Below are 4,892 nucleotides of genomic sequence, written 5' to 3' on the forward strand. Positions count from 1 at the left end.
TCACTTTCCTCTGCATGTTGACACGATTTTCTGGCCTCAGATTGCAAGAAGCCTTATCTTTGTTTCTCTAAATTCCTCTGACTTCAGCTACTCTTGTTCTTTTCAATCCTATTTACTTTTCCAACCAGCTCTTCCATCCCTTCTTTGTCTTTTTGTTGGCCTCTCACTTCCTACACTACTCCACTTTTTTCCCCACAAAGCCCAGAACTGTAGTTATAAAAGGGTAGGTGATGTGTTGAACCTTTAGTTGGGACCCCAGCCATCGTGCTACAGACACAAAGCCGCGCGTGCAGAGCACAGGGAGGTGGAATTTTCTGTAAAAAGGGGTCAGTGACAGCGTCCTGCACAGCAGCTGTAGAAAGAATGACAGAGTCATTGAGGTTGGGAAAGATCTCCAAGGTCATCCAGTCCAACCTGTGACCACTAAACTGGAGCACTGAGTGCCAAATCCAGGCTTTTCTTGGACACCTCCAGGGATGGGAATCCCACCACCTCCCTGGGCAGCCCATTCCAGTGTTCAGGAGCCCTTTCAGAGCATCCCACACAGCCATCCACGAGTCTGACCCAAGCATTGATGGCTATCCAAGCTCCCCAGCAGGGTCTGCCTGGGGAGTTTTAACAGCAAAGCCATTTCTGTGTGAGCAGGGACACATCTACAGCATTTAACAAGCAGCCCAAGGATAATCACACAGAAATTTTGCATGTTCTTCATTTTATTGAGCTGATTCAGGATCCCATCCCTGGGAAAAACCACGGTGGAGCATGGAAATTGCCTTAAAGAACTTGAGACTGCAGCAGAACTGACATGTGGCATTTCTCTCAGTGCAAAGTAAGGCATACTGCATGGGCAGTTTTTCCCAAGTGAAACAATTCCCACTTGCTGTAGGTATCACATCACAGGACAAAAGCCTCTGTGTGGGGGGAGGACTTAAAACTGCATTGCATGCTAGGAAATTTATAGGTTCTAGTTGGGCTGTTTTAGGATTTTTTGATATTTTCTCTCTTTACTGGCTCAGAACGACCCTCAAATATGCTATCTTGTTAGATACATCCAATCTTTCTTTTGAGGTATTTAATAAAATAAAATTAATGCATAAAAGAAAGGGAAATTTTCAAAAATTAAGGGAAGACACAGAGGAGGTATCAAGGTACAATGAAGAAAGTGAGCTAATCCCTGAGGATGTGGAGTTTGGTATGGACAGAATTAAATGAGTTTAACGTTAAATCTTAATTTGATTTTAACATAAATCTTAATTTAAATCTGTTTAACATTCTGGGCCTAGCTCAGTATAGTCATATTTCCATAAAGAAATCAGGGATTGCTGGAGTTTTTGCTTCATTTGAGGTTGAGGAAAGCCAAAATATCTGTCTCTATCAACTGAAGTCTGACTGTAGAACTGACTCTGCCTTGATGCAAGAATAATCTCTCATTTCAGAAGATGTAGCCATGCAAATAAGTTTTATTCATTCTCAAGATAAAAATTTAATCTTATTCACTTCATAGTATTTAGGCAGAGACCAGGTTAATTAAGGGAAAGCCAAGGTGCTTCCTTAGACTATAAATAGTGCCACAGAAACTATCCTTAGTACCTTTAGATTCAACTCCTTATACACATTTCAAGCAATTCTGCAGCATAATGATGTCTTGCTTTATATCAAAGGCAGAGCTTTCAGGGACAGAGGCTGTGTTTAACAAACACTGCTGGCTACTGAGACAAGTCATACTGGGGAATTGCCTCCAGCAGGAACTTCTCAGAAGGGGAAAAAGCGTCAAATTAATCGCTAAAGATAAAAAAAGAAAAGAACGATAAAAATCAAACCCAGCATGTGCACTGGAGAGAACATACATGCCACAACTTCATAACAGTTCCTAAAGCCCCATAAATTTTCCTATTGTTGCTTGTGTGACCAAGCTTGTATGACTCATGGATTAGGCTGTGCCAGTCAGGGATTGTTGTGTGACCATCCCCATCCTCCTGCAATAAACACTCTCTGTGTCCTCTGCTCAACGCGTGATTTCTTCATTTTCCTCCCTTGCAGGGCAGAAACCTCAGTTGCTATTCTGGTCCTTGATAAAGGAATGGCTCAGCTGCAGAGCTGGAATGAGACATGGGACAGACAGCAGAGCATGTGAGTAGGAACCTTTTGCACAACCACAGGCGTGGGTTAAACATTGATGATATTTGGGAAGAGAGAGATTTGCCACGAGCATGTAGCAGAACAGAATTTGGCACGAGCTTCCTCAGAGGGAAAAGAGTTCCTTATAAACTAAGAACTTAGCCTAATCTTAGCTCCAGGCATGGACAGCCTGAAGCACAATCAGCCTCGAGTGTCAGTAGTGTGATTCAATCAAAAGAGCGTGTGGATTTTTCCATCCAGCCTCTTCTTTTACCCACTACTCCCATGGTGAGAGATGGGGTCAAAAGCCATAAAGTCTTCAGACTAAAAAGAAATCATAATTTTAAAAGCCTCCATGCCTCTGCTTTTTTTCCTTATCCTACTTGAATCCTAACAGGCTGAATTTGTTCTTCCAAATAAAACTGGGGAAGAATGGAATGTGGGTGAAAAACATTTGTCTGTTTACTTGGTTTAAAAAAAGATATGCATGACAATGAAAGAAAAAGGTAATCTCTTTCTTTGAATTGAGCTTAAGAAAAAAAAGCTCTGAGCATGCAAAAGACTCCCTTGCCTGTTCACACAGCTTCTGAGGAGTAGTTTTGACTGTGGTGCATCCTTGATCCCTCGATCCATGTCTTGTGCTAGATGCAGAGGTGGGGCTGGAAGCTGATGGGGACGCCACCATTTGAAACAGTCCCAAATCAACCCAAGGACTTCTTAATTAGCTCACAGAGAAACCCAGTGAGCTTAAACTTCATACAAAGATGCATTAAATGTTTTACCTATAGCCCCTCAAAGAGTACTTAGTTACATGCGTGTACTAGGCTTGTGAAATGCCTTATTTAAGATTTCAAAAAAAAAGAAAAAAAGATAAAAAAAGATAGACCAGGATGGACAGAGAGCACACTTTGGCCCAGAGTTGTTTCAAACCCCCTGCCTGTACATCTGCATTGGCTCAAACGGGACTTTCAGTTTTTGGCTGCCTGAAAGTTGATCCATACCACGTTTGCTGCCCTGCCTCTCCTCCAGCAGATGTGATTTCATGCTAAGGTTTTAGGGAATTAAAATGTAGAAACTCAGCCAAATGGGCATCAGCATCCATCAGATAAAATGTTTGAATAAATTTCCTTTAATTCAAATAAAATTGCCTTGTAAGGACACAACACACAAATATTAACTACAGGGGATAAAAGCCAGCATTGAGAAATGTCCCACTGGCTTCAACAAGCTGACTTCTGCTGTTAAATCCACCTTGTCAGCTCTGCTCTGAACCAAGACTTTCTCTATTCCAGCAGACAAAAAAGAAGAACATTAACTAAATAAGTTTATGCAGAATATTGTTTCCTGTTGTTACACCAACTTTTGTCGCTGCTTGCAAGTGACTGAGCTTCTCTTTTCACAGAGTGTTTCACTATTCACCTTTCTTTGCTTTGCTTTGCTCTATTTTCAATTTCTTCTGGTAGTGACCATTGAGAGGAGCACCTGTATGTGACACTAGGAGTAGGAATAATCACACAGGTCAGGACACATTTCCTGGATATATGGTGTGGAACTGAGCCTTTCATTTCACTGATGGCCAACCTGCTTGGGTCTAACAGATGCCAGAACAGCAATGATCTGAGCTCCTTCCATATGGAACTGTTTGACTTGTATTTATTGTTATCTTTATTTTGAAAACTATTGATTTGTTGTCCTTTCTGTCATCCTCTTTCAACTTGCTGCAGCTATTTCAGTTCCACTGCACCTGAAAGATGCAGAAGCACCAGTGCAGGAGGGAAAACCAGTACTGTGGTTACCTCCCTGTGGGAAAATTTCCCCATGATAAAGACATTTAGTGTCCCAAACCAAGTCATATGAATGTGGAGTGGAAATTTCTTCAGGCTTTCACTGGGAAGTTTTCTTCAAAATGTCTGCCAGACCCCAGAGTACAAGATGTTCCTGGACATATTTGCTTTCTGTGGTGGTGTAAGTCATGTAGTCATGGGAGAGAGGGGGGGAGACAGAACACCTAGACCTTCCCTTGCCCTGGCCAGGGTCAATTACAGGCTTCTGAGTCCTGACTGATTTCTTTACTCTCTTGGGGTTTTTCAGCATATTTTTAAACTACATGACACATTAAATCATTGCTTCTGTCATTTTCCAGGTCTTCTCTGACTTGAGCATGATCATAACTGAGTCCCAGCATCCCAGCTGACATCTTACCAAGCACTTATGTATCTCCTTACGTGCCCCAGTGTGGAATGCACCTTCTTCACAAAAGAATGGTGCTGTGACTCCAAATCTCCTCTTCTTCTGTCATTAAAAACTGCAGGCACCTTTTCCAGTTCTAGGATAAGTAATGGAACCAAACTTCTTCATATGGTTTTAATTTGATTTTTTTTCCTCAGCATTTTTCTTACTGAGAGTCATGCAAGTTCTCTTCAGCTAATTTGGGATTATGAAAAATGAGCAGAGGTTCAAAGTGTGCTTATAATTACAAGGAATATATTTTCTCTCCCAAAATATTGCCTATGATCAACTAACCTTGTTTCTGAATTATTCCTGCTATAAAGACCATCTCCGGAAAAAAAAAAAAAAGAGACCATCAGAAAATGACAAATATTACGTAAATCCAAAATATGATTTAAGCTGATAAGAGATGTAACATATTAGTACATTGGAGAGATTTGTAAATATCCATAAGTCTATTGCCAAAACACAGCTACATATTGGAGAGTGTAAATTCCTTTTTGTATATCACTTTATATATAGTTTTATTTTGATATAGGAGTACA

The 4,892-nt window shown here is 40.8% G+C and overlaps 1 long non-coding RNA gene across 2 annotated transcripts; it reads left to right on the forward strand.

Moving 5' to 3' along the window:
* The first annotated feature begins 1,258 nt into the window (after positions 1-1,258).
* LOC116995940 lies at positions 1,259-4,575 on the forward strand. Of its 2 annotated transcripts, none has more exons than XR_004417826.2 (3): positions 1,259-3,636; positions 3,843-4,083; positions 4,262-4,575. It is a non-coding gene; the product is annotated as an uncharacterized LOC116995940 (long non-coding RNA). The 2 variants fall into 2 exon arrangements; XR_006162980.1 differs by having other exon boundaries at positions 1,263-2,130.
* Positions 4,576-4,892: the final 317 nt, after the last annotated feature.

The sequence above is a fragment of the Catharus ustulatus genome, chromosome 4 (genome assembly GCF_009819885.2).
Source record: "Catharus ustulatus isolate bCatUst1 chromosome 4, bCatUst1.pri.v2, whole genome shotgun sequence".
NCBI classification, from domain to species: Eukaryota; Metazoa; Chordata; class Aves; order Passeriformes; family Turdidae; genus Catharus; species Catharus ustulatus.